Here is a 19,197-nt window from a genome sequence, read left to right as displayed (position 1 = left end):
AATACTATAAATGGGCTCTAAAACGGGAATAATATTTACGGTGATCTTTCATTAAATTGTTCAGTTTCAATCAAGTTTAAATTTTTTTCAAGTTGAAGTTGTAATGAGGTATGTTAAGTAACTCATTAAATCTTCTACATTCCACGCACTATCTAAGTGCATTCAGTGTTTTTCAAGGTAATTTAATGCTAGTAATTATACACGGAGTAAATACAAAAGAAATGATGATCTAGTCCCTATCATTAACAAAGATAATTGCTAATTCTCTGTACTTTATTAGGTTTTGAATTATTGTATAAAAGAATTCGAGTTGTAATATTTGTCGATTAAGTTACGCAACTACAACAGTAGCTTTATTAAGAATTATCTCTCCGAAACGTTTGCTAACTTTATTTTTCTTACACCACCATGACATTTAAAATAAAACATATTACACCTTGTTTATTCTTATTGACCATTTGGTGCTTTGTTACAAACGTGGATTCAGGAGTATATTCAAAACTTCGTGATTATTCAAGTAAGTAATATTTTTATAATAACTAAATAATTAATAATATCTTTCTAATAATATAGGTCATCTCGTAATAACAGGTATAGTGATTTTATGCAAATTAACAAATTGTACTCGCTCTTCACAACAGTTATTTGAAAACTAGTCATGTGGTTGACTAGTAGAAAATATACATATAAGTTAGTTTCCAGCTGTACCGGTTCACTGTGTTCCTCTGTTCGTGTTGGACTCAGTGCATTTTATTTTATTTTGTCTTAGTAAATTACGAAATGAAGAATCCCCATGTGTAGGTCCATTTTTTTTATACCTCAGTATCGAAGGAATGTGGAATTCAAAACTTACAATGACTGACAATGAGTTACAATGAATTCAAAATTGACATTTATTTTCGCTGTGTTCGTGGTCTCGCGATCGTATCCCGGTATGAATTATTTGCTAACTGTAGTAATGGTTTTGATCCCAGATTAAACAGAGTACCTGATCTGATACACTGTTAATGTCAAGACATTACTCCAACTTCCAATCTATTTACGAATTCAAACCAATGAATCCCTTACTTTCTCATCATACCTTATAAATTAGAAAATATTGAGATTTCTCATTACAGATCTTATCATTTTTTTTTTAATTTACAATAGCTTGGTCTGATTTGTTTCTAGAATACGATATTGGGACTTAAAGTTTAACTTTCATTTCAGTTTTAAATAAAAGTGATCAATAAACTTAGTTTAATTTTTGAGTATGGTACTTGTTAGGTATTAACTGTTCATAAAATATGTTTTCCTTAACTTTAATATAAATTAAATACCAACCGTAAGTAGTCTCTTATATTTAAGTTTACATAACATTCTACAATAATTTTGGAATGCTTAGGGGATCGATACATTCTTCCCTACGTTGACGGCGAAAGTCAACATCAAATCCGGACAGTTGAGATATCATTGTGTATGAAGAAAGAATACACAAAACACGCTGCTATGATTTTCGATTTACTAGACACAAAGTTTTAGAAAATGTACCGTCTTTTGATGATCTTTGTAAAATTCACTCTTGGCTACGTACTAAGTCGTTGGAGGACACTCAATTGACATCAATTATAATGTGAGACCAAACTTTGGTATAAAAATGTGAATATTAGAAATAAAAATTATTGATTTTTTTTTGTATTTAGTTGTTTTTCCTCTCTAATTCATACTTGCTTTTAACTTGCTTTCTCAGCTTAGCATTGTTTAAGTAAGCTGCTACATACCAGGTGGCTCAAAAGTAGGTGTACAATCCCATACTGATCTGCTCTCTGTATTTCATATCATTTCTTATTATTATCAAACAGGTAGACCTAGCTTCTATATTAGTTGTTCTTAATGTATTTTTACTTATAGCTTAAGCCCGGAATAGACTTTTGGACTACCCTGTAATTAATTCTTACGTGGACTAACATTCTAATTATTGTTCTATTTCGGTGTTATTATGCTTTCATGTAGGAAACTTTAATTGAGCAAGCTATAAATCATTTATCGTTGAAGGTATTAAGTGATTCGAATTTAATATTAATATCCGAAATCAAAATTAAAGTGTTACAAATACATTTAAAAAAATGGAATTTACGTTTTGAGTAATAAAAATTGGTGTTTGAAATAAAAAGTTTTAAATAAAAAAATAAAAAGTAAAGCACATAACAACTTTTGCTCTAGATTTAGGATTTGTGTTGCACAGTTTTCTTTAAAAAGTTTTCTACCTTAACTTTCTATTTATGTTTATTTAAATATTTCGTGTTTCTTCTCTTAATTTCAGCAATATTCAATTTGAAATATTTTAAAAGATACACATTCAGTTTTAGATTATTTTACAAAAAAAGTGTCATTTGCGTAGTAATATTTGGGTAAAATTTTAACACAATGACATCATTAGTCCTTCAGTTTCGGTTTGTTTATATGTAGCGAAATCTCAAGAAGTGGTAATATTATAAAACTAAGTTGTAAACTAATACAATGCATTAGTAACTATTCTACTATTTTCATAATATTATAATCTCCCTATTTACTGAAAACAAAAACAATTTCTAATCACATTAAGCTACTTAAAACATTATTAGTATAAAATTTTGTACGGTATTCCATTGCTGTACAGTATTTCGCTGGTATTCAAGCTTCGATCTGTAGCTGATGTGAGCTCTATATCGTGTTAGTTTTCATAGGTCCTTTGTATCTCCACCGATATTAAGTGATATTTCAAAGTTTGAACAGCAATCCTCTTGTCACGTAGATGAAAAAGATGAATTGAGAATAGTCGATTTGCTCATTTTACCGTTAATAATCCCGATCGTAAGCATCTCAGAGGAATCTGGCTTGTTGATTATGTATTAGAGAGTTTTACAGCAGATCCATACCAACTTAATTGTAGAAGTAACTATTTTGTTTGCGATGCAATAATCATAATCACTGAGTTGTTGTATGTGAGTTATATTTAGTAGTAAATCCGTTATATTTACTCTTCTGCATATTCATATATATATTTTTCGAGTTGTTATCTGTATAATAAAAATCATCTTTAAAATACATTAAGTAATGTCAACAACTTCTCAACGAAACGCTACAGAAGCGCAGCACATCGCTTTGATGACATGGAATATACCCGTCATCAAAGCACTTCATCTCTATCTTTTTTCAATAATGACACTTAAGGTTTTACCGGAATATAGATCTTCTTATCTCTATATATTAAAATGCTAGGTTTATATATTTGTTTCTAACAAGTAAACCTTACGTTTGGGTGAATCGAGTTGCTGACTGAGACACATATGAGAAAGTAGTACTAAATGTGGTCAGTATTTCAGTGAAGTTGTAGGTGCGAAGCTCCAGGGATTTAGGAGACACAGCTACCAGAACATCACATGGAAGTACAGGATAGTCTTCATACAGTTGGAGGTAAAAGCTCTGTAAGACCTCTTGTAACGACAAAAGGTGAATAACAAATATATGGGTACATATTAGTACTAGGGGGAAGTCATATAGTAAGAGTATACCTGACGGCGGCCATCTTGAAATCCGCCATTTTGAATTAAGGTTAAGTTTTTAAAATAGGAATAGGGTCATGTGATACATGATTTAAGGCGCAAATTTAATCAGAAGAACAATGGTGACATTAATTTTGATTTACGCGCAATTGGTAAAAAGTTACAGGGAAATTAAATATTGTTGCAGCATATGTATTAGTCCTTTACCCCACCTAGTAAATTTTGTGTTAATGATAATAATTGAATAAAAAGCAGGTGGATAAATATTGGGTCTATGGTATGAGTTGCCTTGATGGCGGCCATGTTCAAATCCGCCATTTTGAATCAGACAAAAGTTTTAAACAAAACGCATAACATAGACACCTTATTAATAGCAAATTTTACCATAAATCCAACTGTATAACCATTTTTTCTTTATCATTAACCAGCATTGTTATCGCATAAACAAGTTGCTAATTTAAGTAAAAATGACCAAAGTGGAATTGAGTCACAATTGAACTTGGGTCTTTCTTCCAGAAAAGTCCTCAATTAGTACAATCAATATGTAGTTCAGAAAAGAGTGCATGACTTTACAAGGTGGGGTAAAGGACTAATACATATGCTGCAACAATATTTAATTTCCCTGTAACTTTTTACCAATTGCGCGTAAATTAAAATTAACGTCACCATTGTTCTTCTGATTAAATTTGCGCCTTAAATCATATATCACATGACCCTATTCCTATTTTAAGAACTTAATTCAAAATGGCGGATTTCAAGATGGCCGCCATCAGGTATACCCTTACTATATGACTTCCCCCTAGTCCTAATATGTACCCATATATTTATTATTCACCTTTTGTCGTTACAAGAGGTCTTACAGAGCTTTTACCTCCAACTGTATGAAGACTATTCTGTACTTCCATGTGATGTTCTGGTAGCTGTATCTCCTAAACCCCTGGAGCTTCGCACCTACAACTTCACTGAAATACTGACCACATTTACTACTACTTTCTCATATGTGTCTTAGTCAGTAACTCGATTCACCCAAACGTAAGGTTTACTTGTAAGGAAAAGTTTATATGTTTGTCTCATATCCTGTCCACAATGATATCTCGAAAATCTCTAGTGCTGGAAACGTGCCGTTCTCGCTGGTCGATTCTAAATTTTGTATAGATGTCCAGTTCTAACTGAATATTTAAAGAAACGTGGTCGTTATTTTTATTACATTTTTAAGGGGCGCACTGGAAGTTTGATTAAAAAAAAAAAGTAAATGATCATATCCTATGAGGTTTGCATTCCAACAAAAAGTTGTATGCAGGGGTTGCATACCTCTCAGACGTTTATTTCATTGTCAAATGATAATGGAAAACGTAGGATAACTATTTTCTCAGTCTTAATGGATATTTGTTGTTTGGAGCGTTTTGCCCAATTAACACCATATACCCCTGGAACGATAATTAATTGAGTATGTAATGTATTTGCTAAATTACGTACTGCATGCAAGAAAAAAGAAAACACTGATCATACATGAACTAGAAACTCCAATCGGAAGTAGGCTCTGTCTTCCCCTTCTCGATTTTTATCAAGATGTTTTCCGCTTGTGTTTGTGAAGGGACATGTGCAGATGTTTTGAGGAATGGCAAGGAGGTTTTTGCTCATATGTGAATGATGCGCTGTGTAGATATCTCAGGTACAACTAGTTAATAATAATAATAATAATAATAATAATAATAATAATAATAATAATAATAATAATAATAATAATAATAATATATGTGTATCGTTTCATTGTGTGAAACTATGGTAGAGTTTAAATTATGCGAATTCAATATTCAAACTTGAAGTAGAACATCTACCTATTATTGCTGCCAGCAATGGACAAATAAGATGAAAAATGGATCGTGTCCCACGGAACCTGAATTTTCATAAAGAAGCCATCACTCGTTATCGCTTCCTGTTTTTGCTCTCTTGAGATTCACATTTGAAAGCGGAAGTACTAATGGCTGTCTATGACTTCCAGTTGCATTAGAGTGACAAAACCAAAAGTGAAACATAGTCCTGCGGTACTGAATGAATTCATATCAAAAACCTGTTCGTCACTATCTATGACGCTTTTATCCATTTCCCAATCAGCGTTGTAACCAGAAATCGTAAATTTTCACCAATTCTGGTTTGAACAATATATAGAAGTCCAGACAGAACTCACTCTTGGAACACTGAATATGTGTAAAAACAACAACAACAACAAAAAAAAAAAAAAAAAAACTTTTCGAAATTCCTTAGAAATGTTTTCCTTCTAAGAAAATTAGTATTGAAAGTAGAAGTACAACTAAATTTCAACAGTTTCCGTTTTTGGTAGTGTTAAAGGTGGTGATTGTATGGTGTGTAATTTGTTGTTTATTTAAAGAAGAATACAATACAGTAGGCACATGACAGAGGAGAATGCAATTCGAAGGTAAGTTCGGTAGGGACGCTGTTTCTCGCCATCATTATTTAATCTCTGTCCCGGAGAAACGGTGAAAAAGAGCCTACATTTCAGTAGGAGGTATAAAAATTAGGTGTATACGATTTGCAGATGATGAACTGCAAACATGAAATAAGGACAAGGATAGCAATGGCGAAAGAAACCTTGAGGAGGAAGAGTATACTATTTTCTGAGACCTTGAACAAAGAGTTGAGAAAAAAGTCTCATGAAATGGTTCGTGTGAAGTACGGTACTATTAGGGACAGAAATATGGACATTAGACAAACGTGATGAGAAATAATTGGAACTTTCGAAATGTTGATATGAAGAAGAATGAATAGAATTAGCTGAGTTGAACGGAAAACGAATCAGAGAATGAAACAAATTGTAAAGGAGGAAAGAAAAATTTTAGAAGTAAATAAAAAGAGTAATAGATAATGGTTGGGACATTGGCTAAGGAGGAACTGAATCATGAGATACGTGCTAGAGGGTATGGTGGCAGGAAAGAGAAAAAAAGGCGAATGAGGCTACATTTGATGGAAGGTATCAAAAGAGAAAAAGACATACGTGAAGACAAAGAAGATAGTTGAAGACCGTGGAGCATGGAAGCTTCTAAATTTCGGCAAGTGATCTGCCAATAATGACAGAATACCTATGATGATAACGATTATTATTATTTTCTACTTGTAGATTATGTTATCAATTATTTATTATTAATTATCAATTATTTATCAACTTACTATGATACAGAAAGACGCATCTCTGTATCATAAAAATACATTCTTCGTCCTGTACCTAGCTTGTGTCATAGAAAAGAAATAACTTTATTTGGATACATTATTTGAGTGCCAATCTGCGCTTTCAATTTCTAGACACCTCTACAATCCACGGTAAAGTGTACTTGCTTTACATGCAATGTAAGTCCCAAAGGAGATTTTCATGACCCATACATTTTAGAACTAACACACGTAAATAATTTTTAGGATTTCCTTGGTCTAGGGTTGTGCACATAGATGATGTTTAAGACGCCCAGCTTAGAATCTATGCAATTAAGGAATGTACATCTCGTCTAAATATTACAATGTTAGAAATGTTCGTACGTTTGTAACCAATCCTTTCGACAATGAGGTCTTGAAAACTAGAAGTGCTAAGAGCGGTGGTCGATTCCAAAATTTGTCTTGATTTCACAATTCTAATTCAAATTTGTGAAAAAACTTGTATTGATTTTCCAATTCCACATTTTAGCGTCGTCTTGGCCCTATTAGTTTAATATTACAACTAGATTGATACACTTGTGAACGATAACCAGCAGAGGAGCTTTGTATAGCGAGTAGATGAACATTTCAGGCTATACTTTAATCTGAATGGCAAAACTTATTGCAAGCTGGCAAACTTCGAAGGCTTGTAGATCCACAATGAGGCGTCCCCGGATATGGAATCATACAAAAATATTTGCATTTGATTTCATCTATTACGTATCTAAGTTTCAAACAGACCCCAACATTTCATATATTAGAATACTACATTTATATGGTTGTCTATAACAATTTACTCCCTTTGAGAATCTTCCTATTCTTTACTTCTGTGTTCGTGAAGGGATATGCACAGATATAGTGAGAAGTGGGAAGAAGGTTCATGCTCATATTAGAGCTTTGTGCTATATAAAGAGCATAGGTTCAACTAGTTTTAATTATGACCTTCGCTCCCGATATTCAAGTTTCATTCTTAAGCAAATCCTTTGAGGCATAATTATCTGCGAGAGTCTGAAATTTAAATAACTAAAATATTCTACTTCAAGTGGAACCCAAAAGATCAATTTAAACTCAAAATCTCCTCCATCATGACTGTAATTAAGGATCAAAAATCAGTTTATATTTTCTATTCTTATCCCTTGAACTTATAGTTTATTCGTCCTCTCGTCTGAATCTTCGTTCTCCTAACAACACCTTTTTATTGTATTTACAGTTAAAAGGTTGAAAGCATTCAGTATTCTTCAATTAGGTTACAGGGTCTTCCACCTAACTTCTTAGTTTTAATGGCAAGGAATATAATGTAAATTATACAGTTCCAGATACGAAATGTCCGTCATTAACCCTTCTAGTTCCTCTTGTATATGAATATTTGTCTTAGTATTTTTAAAAATATTTCAGTCTGTGTTCTTCCCCTAAAGTAAATTACCATGCATTGTGATAATCATTTAGCACAGCCGTTTCTACGAATTAATCCGTTTGGGAGAATTTACAAAGACAAAAGTGCTTGTATTGAATAATAACTTGAATTACATTCTCAGTCGGTTTTGAATTTTCTAATAAATTATAAAGCATACCTATGTACGTCTAGTAAAGGAATTTCTGAAAACGTTGAAACACAGGTTCAAGTATTTTAGAAGAATCTCATTTTTGATCTTTTATAATCATAAGTTTAGAGATTAGTCAATTCTGTCTTCCTGAAAGACGTAGAATCAGGTATTATTTCCAAGCGAATACATTTATAAAATTCCTCTTTTGGTTAAAAAAAAGTGGGTTTTAACCAAAAATTTCATTCCTTTTTCGTTACTGAAGTGTATCAGAAGCCCTTATGAGTGATTGACATTAACTGGATCTTGTAGTATTACACATAAGAGGAACTCTACACATTAACGCATGTGTAATGTATGTAAAGCAAATGTTACTCGTTTGTAGTAAAAGTTAAACTTTGAAAGCATTACGTAAGTGGGTACAGTAGCTAGTATACTTTGAAAAAAGCTGTGTTGTGTATCTCGAAAGAAAAAACATTAGTAATCATTACAACTGCATCTTAGAGTTTGCTGTAGTCTTCATAGTTTACTTAAGAATGTTATATCTTCAATTTCGTACTTCACAAAGTGAGTCACTCCATAAATCGTTTAATTTTCATTTTAAGGATATTTTTGGTTCTATATACTATTAAAATAACATTTTTATGGTATAGCAAATCCATGTATGGTCATTCTTTTCACTTTCTTTAGAGTGCGGAGTAGGAGAAAGGCCTGGAGTATGTGATACGGAATGCTTCCAGATGACAATGGATTGCCGTGCACCCACCAATGGCTGTGTCTGTGCACGAGGATACACCCGTCATCCTGTATTCTGGAAGTGCATTCCGTACTTGACTTGTGTTCTTCGTAAGTATGTTTGCCTTCGGAAGTTTGTCCAAAGCATTGATAGATAAAGTGTGTCTAATCTCTGATCATTGATGTAAAGTAGAATAGAGTTAGTACAATTTTAGTAGGTATTAAATATTTCCTTATATATATATATATATATATATATATATATATATATATATATATATATAAACCAGGCAAATATCAGGAAGATGCCTAGAAGCCATGCCCTGGTGAATACTTTCCCACCAATTTGCCATACAAAATCGGAATTTACGCCAAAAATAACATAAGCAATGAATGAAGTCGACACCAAAGAAGTAGTAGCAAGGTTGGTTAGCCCGCTGTTGGGAATTGAATGGGATTAGGTCAAAGAGGTGGGTGATGGAGGGTGCGATACCATGGCGGTAAAGTTATTTTGTACGAACGTTGGTTAAATATATGTTTGGACAACAAACTATTCTTCCAAACTTCACACAACGATGCCAGAACTGACTGTTTTCCCAATCAAGAAACACGTTACTTTAGAGTTGGCTAAATGTCAGGGAACCACTGTACGAAAAGCACTTTTCCCACAACTCTGCCACTATGTTTTATTGTTGGCTAATGGTCACTAACTCCATCATACTTGAAGCTGGCAGAGTGAGTCACTGCTCATGCGAAGTTCTTTAACGCCATCTTTTTGTGTTCCAACTACGAATTCAAATGAGGAGTTCGTGTTGTGTATGTTGAATCATTTTCTGATACGTAGAGTATAGTGAGCTTCTTTTAAAATGAAAACTTACAATGGACGACAATTGTCAAAAATCCAACACTTTAAAATCCAACGTGTGTGATTGTGGGCAAGTTACTCTCTCCGCTCGTCTATTGGCTAGCTCCTGCGGCTTTGGTACAGAGTGTCTGAGTTCGTTCCCGGCCTGGTACTGCGTGGTAATTTGATTATATTCGATATTTCTCTCTATGTGTCATTGTCGTTCTAGGTTCATTTCAAAACAAGTAAAATTAAGTAAAAACCTAGTAATAAGTAGTTTTAAAAATGTTCGAAGTATATCTACTGGCCAACCAAGCAACTGGGGTTCGCGTCCCGTACACTGCTGTTTGTTTTCCTGCTCGGTCCAAGTACAACTAAAAATTAATCTAATATTTAAAGACTGTAACTCTTATGAAATAATCGGAATATTCAAGAACCACCACCACTAAAAAGTCAAGCATGTCAAACCGAATGCATCACTACCTTACACAACCCGCCAGGAGGACACGTTTGGGAATTATGCAAGATTTTGTTACGCAAACGTCAGCATTTGGATGCTGAACCATTTTGCAATGTGGAGGTTGGGATAGGCTAAACATAAGGAAGATTGGTGGGATTTGGCTGGAAGAACGAAGCCAAAACATTCTCATTGTCGTTGGGGTTTGCTTGGCCCAACGTTGGGAGATAGTTGGGAAGTGGTTGTGTAAACGAAAGCCCAACCTTCGTTTGGTTGGGTAATTGATGGAAAATGGCTTGGGTGGGAAATGGTTGCCAAAGCGGCCAAACCGGGCGTTGGATCATCGTTGGCATGTCACATCGCCACAGTTTTCCCAACGTTGGGCCAACCGATTTTGCTACTAGGGCACTCGACATGTCTTGCGTACATGCAATTTGAAATCCATTACAAATCCAGGAGTATGTTCTGTGGATCACTTCGACGTTATTTGAGCAGCACACTCATTGACCTGTGCCGATATTTGTGTAGTGGTACTATTCTGGATCCGGTAACTAAAGTGTAAATATTTTTAGTACATATTATATCTGACTTCAGACATACGATTGTCGTTGTGTCACACATGGAGCAAAAGGAGCAATTAAACAAGGAGAACATGTTACAGAATCACAAAATGAATAAGCTATGCAGACAGTTAAAGTGGTCTTGTACTGGACAAGATGTCTATAAATGAGCTCAACTGCCTCCGATGCTAAAAGCTCGTAATTTGAAATGGAATGAAGTTTCACAGTGATTTGTTGCGATTGTATGGTGTTGATGGTTGAGTTATGCTAGTAGGAACTGTGGATAGTAAGCAATAGCAACCTTTACGAATTTTGAAACATCAAAAATTTTAATGATTTTAGAGGAATGACTAGAAAATTACATTGTTCTAACTCGTTCGTATGTTGCACACTATCCAGTTTTGTAAGTTATTTCCAAGAATGTTCTGGGGATTTGGAACACTATTGCGGCAAGCAGGAAGCATTCGTCGGAGAAATAGTGTCTGGAGAGGAGTCGTACAAAATGAAAAATTTTCATTCATGCACTTGCAACTCTTCCAGTGAATTCATATGTATTTCGTGACAGATCGCGCGAGAGTGTGGTGTAGGTCAATGTACTGAACTGAGTACTCTACGAAAATAGCTTTCCGCCCTGCCATTTCTCTCTCTCTACATCACGACCTTATTAGGGTTGACTGAAATTTATGCCTTCTTTTCCGGAACAGGGTAGTCAACCAATTGCTATAATATCCTAATATCATAGTCTTCATTTTGTGGAATGATAAAGACACTTTACAGTGATGACAACATAAATCTCAACAATACCTAAGCTGGTCAGCGCAGAAACTGCACTGAATGCGTGAAATCAATCGGCAATAACGAGGGAGCATTCATTTGTGAGATGAAATTCAATGAACTCACGCAATTGTATTTTTTTTTTTTTTTGTGATCATTTACCACGGGCAATATTTTGTGATTTGTTGCATTACCATCTACAGTACTATTGGAAAATGAACCTTTCCATATATGTCAGGTGGTATGGGATCAATTTGATGACTGTCCAGCACAAGATGCTGCAATCTGTAGAGTAGAGGTATATGTTGCGTTTTTGAAACGCTGGATCGGGAAATATTACAATCTACAGTTTTATCTTAGGTCTCCCGACCTTACTTCTATGAACTATTCTTCTGGGGTCAAATTAAGGACATTGTTTATTTCATAGAACAACTACAATTCATAAAGTAAAACAACGTATTACTACCTCATTCCGGAACATCAATGTTGCCGACCTTGAAGCTGTTGTTTATAAGTATTGATGTATTGATGATCGCGGGCATCACTTTGAGCATTTGTAAGGCAGCTGCATCAACGACGCACCGCAGAATGTCAGACGATTCTTTAGCTATGCACACATATTTCTGAAATTGCTCTATTGAAAATAACCAGATACATGCCGCAATGTTTTGCTAAACAGTTTGGTAACAAGCGTTTCATTACTTTTTTCTTCGTTTTGCCTAATTGTTTCTGTGTTGTGTAGTTCTAGCATCGTAAATCCTATCACATAATTTGGTTGCGCCTACCACATAAGGTTCTGTAGCTGCCATATAGTGCCAACTGTCATCATCCATTGCCCATGAAAGTGATCCAATATTTAGAACTTCTTTCAACAAAAGTAAAATCGACCCCTGCTTCCATTTGAAATTTTAAAGTTCGTCGCCTTCTAATAGAGCTAGCCTACAGGCGCCATTATGTTTCAAAAATTGCATCCTTTGTTTCCGCATATTCACAATTGTACTTCGTTTAAAGTTCAAATAATTATTTGCTATTACTTTCGGATGGCAGCACACGGAAATCATCGCATTCATCTATTAATTACCTCATGTATCTGCCGAATTTAACAAACATAAAACAATGTTTCCCCTCAGAGTTATTTTAAATTTAGAGATTGTTTCCCTGGAGGCAGAATCATACTATATTTTCATTTAAAGGTTTGAATTTTCCACCGTAGGGTTATCGCTGAGACGCCCCTGATTTCATAAACATCACCACCAGCACATCCACTTCGATATTAACATCTTTTCAAAAATTTATGTGCACTATCTGCGGAGTTAGGTATATGTTACGGATTTCGTGAATCAGCATGTACATAACACATAATAGTACGATTGGAACAGTTACGTAGCTTGATGTCTTCAGGAAGTGACATACAGAGTTCTACTACAAACGTAAAGAAATTCGTGCATGGAATCATGCTTGTCAACGAATATGGTTACGAGAGTATATTGAAGGTGCATAATGTGTACAAAAGTGACTAGTACAAAACAACCTATCATTTTCTCTTCAAAAGGCTTTCGCTCTGTCATTGCAAATAAGAAATGTGAATAGAAATAAGAAAATAGATGTGGCACATATGATACAACCAGATCACCCATACATGTTCCTGATCACTTAAACAATAAAGTGAGAAGTTCTGTTATTCACTTGAATGTCGTTCCTGAAAAAAAAAAAAAAAACAATGAATTTAGGTCCATTTTTACCCTGAAACCGACGTCTGCACATTTCCCCATTGACATATGCACAACCAATAACGAGGAAAAGTGTGGAATTGATACGAATGTCCCTTTTTGTATATTCTTTTGAGTGAATAGGTGATATTAGAGATGATTCCCAGTGTAGTTACTCTGATAGAATAAACTTCTAACTGACGATTTTGAACATATAACATGGATAGGTTTTAATACTTTAATCATGATGATCATCTAATTTTGTTTTCAAGTACAAAGTTATTTCACATACACAAAGATTACGCACTTAATATGCAAAATATATTGAGCACTTGTAGGTATTATTATTATTATTATTATTATTATTATTATTATTATTATTATTATTATTATTATTATTATTATTATTATTATTATTATTATTATTATTATTAAGTATTCTGAATTTTGCAGATCCTAAGACCAATCAGTTATTGTCTTCTATTTTAGGTTTCGCTCCGGAAAATTTTTTTCACTTCCTTTTTCGATCTTCTGCTTCAGCTTTAAACTTCTAATATTCTCTTTCTTTTTCAAATCGTCGATCAGTTACTTTCCTTTTCTTTCTACTCCTCCTTTTATTTCCATATTTCCCATTATAGTGATACCAAAATACAGTTTATTCGCAAGATTTGTCCATTCTAACTGGTATTCCTAACGGCGTTCTCTTGAGAGCGGGCTTTGCGACAAAGCCGATTTTGTAGAAAAGTTCGCTTCAGATTCATTCCTAACTCAGTGATGGAGAGAATGGGAAATGAAATGTCGCATAGTGGTTGGATGTCTCTGGTTTACTGGCATAATACGAGAAAGAAAAGCGACCTGTATTATAAACTGATAATCTATTTGGTCAATATAACGAAGTCCTATTACCAATATTCCAATTTTTACTGAATCCATTAAGCTGTTGATGAATTTCACTAGAGCTGAATTGGTACTACTGTGATATAGCAAAAATTAGGAATTAAAGTACTGATTAGAATTGAAATCTTTAAGTTTTACGTCCCACGATTATGCCGGTTAGGCTAAAGGAGACGGTGATGATGAGAGATGAATGAAATGGTGGAATGAAGAAAGTGGGAGGAAACGGAAGAACCCCGAGAAAACCCACGTGCCCGATGTTTGTCCATTACAAAGTTCACACGGCGCAAGCTGTGATCGAACCAGGAACCTCAAGCACCGGAGATGAACGCTCTACCACTGAGCCAAAGCACTGATTTGAGACACCATAGAATTTGTACTACTGTAATTAAAATTTTAAAGCAGGTAGCACTTTTAAAATCACTAGCTTTTCCTCTATAATCAAAGTTTAGCTAATATACTACAATCAGGGAACAAATAACTGAAACTGGTTGCTCAATTGCATGTTGTAAGACACATAAACCACTTGGTGTTATTTCAGACACTTCTGTATATTTTATATCGGTCATGTTCAATTACGTTATAGTGAAACAATAAATTCACTATTTATTTTCGTGCAATTCATTGTCTACTTACGAACATAAACACCATAAATTTTACACACACACACACATTATATATATATGCCTTAAAAATAATTTCCTATCATAATTGTATACCTCGTTGTTGTGACATAAACAAAACAGTTACATACCCTTTTAGATATGATCATACATAACAACAATTTTACTTACAGCCATATTTGATTTTATAACTATATAAAACCTCTATTATATGCATGACACAAGCGAATGCATATTCTAAATGGGTCAGGGTAGGAGTACCACAGAAATGTTATTTCCACCGCTTGAGCTTAACGGGGCAAGAAAATTGTAGACATACATTTTGTAAATCACCACTAAGGAAACAATAGGTGAAAGGAATAATATAAGAATAAAGAGCAGAAATGCGTTTATTTTTATTTCCTTTATTTCCACATAGTAGTAAACAACAATATTATTTTATATAAGTTTAAGTAGTTCTGTATATTAAAGTATGAATTTTTATATTTTTCAGGTTTACCACGGGGTTAGTGAACGTCAACTACACATGAGTGCTAATGCATATATATATATATATGTATATATATATATATATATATATATATATATATATATATATATATATATATATATATATATATATATATATATATATATATATGACTTTATGCAAATATGACTATCATGAAATTACAAAATAGTGTATGAATAGTTACGATATTTAATTATTCATGTATTATCGACTTTTCAATAATGTAAGAAACTATTAAAGCTCCTCCAAAACGTATCACTATTTTTATTGAATTACACTACTTGCTACATTTTGTAACTTTTACAATATACAGTTAATGTATAGTTTTTATAGTGCTTAGTGTATGCCATATCTAACTAATATAATTAATCACTCAAAGAACGTAAATATTCGCACAAATCCAGAAATGTCAAAAGTATATAATTGCATGATATAAATATGAAAATAATATAGGGAGTTATGTAGAGAAAGAGAAAATACTAGAAAGACAAAGTCAGAAGCAAACACTATTTTTACTTTGTTAAATTACGGTAACATAGTGATTGATCTCTAAGAAGCGAAATACACACTAATAGAAATAATAAAATATACAGTGATAGAATAAAGTGAAAGAAGTATACGCTACACGTGAGGTAAACATAATAGTTTACTTAAAGTACACGTTGTCTTAGGACGTGATCTTTGCTTATTTCTCGGTTTGCAAGCAATGATATTAAATTCATGCAATAAGACAACAAAGATTTTCAGGGAAAGTAGTATTTTTATTCCACGTATATTTATTTAAATATTACGTGACACATCCACCTTGAGATCCTAAGAAAGTACACTTTAAATTTCATTAACGTTAAATAAGTTTTATGATACGAAGAAATTGTCCCTACCTAAGCAGTTGATGACAAATCATTGTAGCTGAGCTTTTTAACATCTCAGCATGTAAAAAATATTTAAATAAAAATTACATATAAGCTAGTAATACGACTGTACTTACAAATATATCAACAAAGTGAAGGATGATTGTTTTAATAAATAAATAAACATTCTATGCCAAACTGTTTGAAAAAAGTACTAACCCATATGATCCGAAAGCATCCAATACTAAGACAGGCAAGAGATTTAAAAAAATAATTTTGAACGGTACAATGTGAAGGCGTCAGTAACTTTCCTTTTCTTGCGTGAGTACTCATTTAGAATTATATTGTATTTGGTAGTTACATATTAACAAATTTCATCGCTGAGTAATATTTTTATAACAATATTTTAAAAAGCCATCCTTTCACAGTGTTCTGGGACAGTAAAATGGAAACACAATATGTATTTACGTGGCGCAGTGGGTAAAACTTGTTATATTTGTGGATAGGTCTAATGTCTTTGACTCAGTGATGTCACGTCGTCACAGACATGAATATTAAGCAGATTATATCAAAGACAATCAGTTGCTGAAATGTAAGAAGGATGCGGGGTATGAAGATAATTTTATAACTGCATATCCTGAATAGTCTTCTCCTTTATTTGAGGGCGTTCACTAAAGTGCATAATGTAAGCGAGCATTGAAATGAAACTTAGTCCAGTATTTTTGTCGACCATCACTGATGACTGCTTGCTCGCAAGTCTAACGGACTTCAACAAGGTAAAGGTCCAAAGTGATTATTTAATTTAAAATGAGAAAGAGATAATGCTACTAGAGAATACGACAGTAGCAAGCAAAATATTTAAAGTTAGCAAATAGGTTTGGAAACAACCATGAAAGTTTAAGAAAAAAAACATAGAATCTTTAACATTTTAAATTGTCGTTGGATACACATTTTCCATCCGAAGTGAAAATAAATGAAAGGAAGCATTTATTCCTGTCCCGTACACTCACAGCATTTCAAGTCTTTAAGCTATGGTTCTTGACATCTGATGTTAACTAACTTATGTTATAACAAAGAGTCCAACTTCCTTATTTTACCTGTAGCGTGGATTCGTCAAATGACTGACATGATGTACACTTGTTTCGTGTACATGAGTAGGAAGCTTTTCTGAAGGTCCACTTCCATTGTTCGTTATGATTTCAGAAGGGAAACAGACACTATGTGAGAAGGCCTTGGTGCATTGACTTTGTTTCAATGACAACGTTTTGGAGGTCTATCTAACATCGATATACAGGCCTAAGTGTATTGTTCTGCCTTTGGAGTTAAAAATATAACGATAGATAAATAACACCACAACTCTTAGCATTAGTACTGCGTCGGTAGGTGCAAAAATTCTGTTAGAAGATATATTAGATACTAATTTATCAATTAATTCCCGTAAAAATTTCAAGCAAAGGGGTGTAAGAATTGAATGAGAATGAAATGAAATGAAATCTTTGAGTTTTACGTCCTACGCTTATGCCGGTTAGTCTAAAGGAGACGGTGATGATGAGTAATGAATGAAATGGTGGAATGAAGAAAGTAGGAGGAAACGGGAGAACCCCGAGAAAACCAACGCACACGGAATTGAATGAGAAGTGATGTTTCACACGGAACGTATATATAAATTTGTTATGTTTAAGCTTACGTAAAACTGAACTAATTCAATTTTTTTAGATAAAGCCCAATTCAGGCGGAAGGTAAAAAAGGAAGGGAAAAAAGATTTAACTAAACGAATATAAATAATCACTAGTCTCAAGTGTTCCTGGTCCAACGTTGAACTCTTCGTCGTCGTGAAGAACGACAAAAAGACTTCTTTCTGTGTTTTCCAAACTCATGGCTGAAAATTGAATAAATCAAATTAGATTGTCGTCTGTATCGGAATGCAATAAAATCTTGCAGGGGGAATGAATGGACTTCCTAAGTGAGTTGCTCTTAATCACTGGATGGTGGTATAGACTCTCTTTATGGACAGTCTCTCTGGCGTAGGACCAAGTCGCTTCTAATCCAAGCGCCCAGGAGACAGTTCAGTCGGCTAGTTCAATTGAGCTAGGGTAATCTCCTCATCGACGTTACACCTTTGGAACATCTACCACGACTACAACTTGAGACGCATCCCCTGTGGTTTGGTTGAAATTTTACACTGACGCTAGCGTTCGTTCAACCTGAAAGATGTTGCAATACGAAAAGAAATGTCAAATGAAATGAAATGAACACTAGTCTTTCTTTTATTAGTCAGTTTACATGCCGAAACGTATATGATGATTTACATGTGCTAGTCTAAAAATTTAATGATTCAAATAGTCCAGTTGTTTTCCTTTCTGTTTTAGCACAATATATCAGTAATGTACTAGGGATGGGCAACACCGGTTTCTAAAAACCGAAATCCGAAGAACCGACATTTCGGTTTTCACCAAAACCGGTTTGGTTTTCACCAAAAACCGGTTTGTTTTTGCCGAAACCAGTTTCGTTTTTTCCCCAAGCCTGGTTTTTGTTTTTTCCAAAAGCGATTCGATTTTCTAAAAAAAAAAGAAAAGGTTCGGATGTAAGCGAAACTAGTCTCGAGTTTCTTCAAACCCGGTTTCGTTTCTCACCAAAGTAGAGTTTCATTGTTCTCCGAAAACCGGATCCGTTTACAACAAAAGCAGTTTTGTTTTTAAAGATATTGGTTTTTAAGTATTTTCTGTTTGTTCTTCAAGTTATGTTAAAAAGCCATGCCTCAAAAAGGCATGAAGTTTGAAATCAGTGTTACTACGAGTAGAATCCAACCCGCGGCCACAGATAGACGTTATGTATGCTAGCTTTAGCCTTCGGTTCACTGATCAGGAATATTAATTGCACTGCCTAAAATAAATATACAATTAATATATATAAACAATTTAATTTATTAGGAGGAAGACAGTACATACTACATGGATATGTTACTTCAAGTTA

At 33.8% G+C, this 19,197-nt stretch overlaps 1 long non-coding RNA gene across 1 annotated transcript; it reads left to right on the top strand.

The window, feature by feature from the left end:
• The first annotated feature begins 373 nt into the window (after positions 1 to 373).
• On the top strand, positions 374 to 15,393 carry LOC145693905 (uncharacterized). The gene is made up of 3 exons (XR_014132845.1): positions 374 to 517; positions 8,957 to 9,112; positions 15,356 to 15,393. It is a non-coding gene; the product is annotated as an uncharacterized LOC145693905 (long non-coding RNA).
• Positions 15,394 to 19,197: the final 3,804 nt, after the last annotated feature.

This window comes from Thermobia domestica, chromosome 9 (assembly GCF_964235325.1).
Source record: "Thermobia domestica chromosome 9, izTheDome1.hap1.1, whole genome shotgun sequence".
Lineage (NCBI taxonomy): Eukaryota > Metazoa > Arthropoda > Insecta > Zygentoma > Lepismatidae > Thermobia > Thermobia domestica.
The sequence above is the reverse complement of the archived record's forward strand: the minus strand, read 5'-3'. Positions and strand labels throughout refer to the sequence as shown.